We start from the raw sequence: 1,569 nt of genomic DNA, 5'->3' as shown, positions 1-1,569 counted from the left end.
TTTGTCTCCAAAATTTATACATATTTTTTTGGTGATTCCACACTTTCCACTCTGATGTTGTTAGAACCATTGGAGCTTAAGCTATGTGTCTGATGCAGGGGCAGTAACCCAGAGGTCTAAAGCAAACTGATGAGAAAAACATCCAGGAAGACTTAAAACGGTCCAATTTTAAAATCTCCTTCTCTCTATGGTTCCTTTCCTAGACTAGCTGACACCATTCTGCTTTGCTAAGGACTGTGTGCTAAGCAAAGATAAGTGTAATAATTTCTCTAACTTTCTGGCATTTGGATAGAATCCTTCCTTAGCAATTGTGCATTCCAGGTTACATTTTCTGTATGTAAGGAAAATTATTAGCAAATAAACACAAAGTCCCGAGGGTCTTTATTTGAACACAAAATAATCACATTTGTATTTAGTCTTCTCATAAATTTATATTGCTAAATTAAAATATCCTCTTACTCAAAGAACCAATCACTGTAGAACATATATAGCTGGCTGCATAAAGGTAAGCTTACTTTGAGGATGAACAAGGAGAATATGTGAAGAGAAAGTCCCAGCGGGGATATATAACTTCAGGCTAAGATTCAAGTTGCTTTAATAAAATTAAAGCTTAGTGGAAAATTCTCCAGAATATATTTTTGGCTATTATTTCTTTAAAAAGCATTAATTAATCTGTTAACTTAGCAAAATTAATTCATTCATTTATTAAGTTAATAAAATAATTATGTGTTTTCCAGGAAGAGAACAAGATGCAAATCTAAGTAGTCTGTTTTGTTAAAAAAAAATGCTAGTTTTTTTTTTTTTAATTGGAATGTTTTACTAATTTTTATGTCATCCTTTCACAGGGGCCATGCTAACTTATCTGTATCATTCACATTTTAGTAAATATGCTACTGAAGCAAACACTATTTTGAAAAGGAATTATAAACATTTTTTAATCAACAGGTAAAAAAAAGTGTTTATTTCCATCTCAACTATCTAGGCTGAAACATTGCTATTTAGACTGTGTGGCTATCTCCACCTCTATAATCTAAAAGCAGCATTCATAAATAGTTGATAATACTTTTTCTTTTGTTATTTGAAAAATTAAGCAAATATTTTGCCAATTGAAATAAGAAAGTTAAGTCAATGGAATGAGGGCAATATTTAAAAACTAACAAATTATTTTCAGGGACAGTCATGGAAGTGTATGAAAAATTTCAGTGTGTGTATCTATATTTCACACCACCACCCAAGGCAGCCAGGAAGACACATTGGATCCTGTCTAAAACTTGTTCATATTTTTCTCCCAGTTAATTTACAGAATTATTTCAAATTTTATTAGAGTCCATTAGATGCCAGATCAAGCATACATAGATGATAGATGTAATCCTTGACATCCTAAATTCATTGCATACAAAGATTAATATAACCCAAAGATTAATCAAAGATAAATATTAAAGATAAAGATAAATCAGGTTAATATAAATCATTGTAATACACACACATATGCACATACACATGCACACACAACACAACAACTTTATGCCAAAATGCCTATGGAATTATACAGTTAGAAGTTAGAAACAT

At 30.9% G+C, this 1,569-nt stretch overlaps 1 non-coding gene across 1 annotated transcript; it reads right to left on the bottom strand.

The window, feature by feature from the left end:
- Positions 1–800: 800 nt before the first annotated feature.
- LOC138400403 (U6 spliceosomal RNA) lies at positions 801–902 on the bottom strand. Its single transcript, XR_011236296.1, has one exon. It is a non-coding gene; the product is annotated as a U6 spliceosomal RNA (small nuclear RNA).
- Between the last annotated feature and the right edge of the window lie 667 nt (positions 903–1,569).

Source organism: Eulemur rufifrons, chromosome 19 (assembly GCF_041146395.1).
Source record: "Eulemur rufifrons isolate Redbay chromosome 19, OSU_ERuf_1, whole genome shotgun sequence".
NCBI classification, from domain to species: Eukaryota; Metazoa; Chordata; class Mammalia; order Primates; family Lemuridae; genus Eulemur; species Eulemur rufifrons.
Note: the sequence above shows the minus strand (reverse complement) of the source record. Positions and strands in the feature narration are given on the sequence as shown.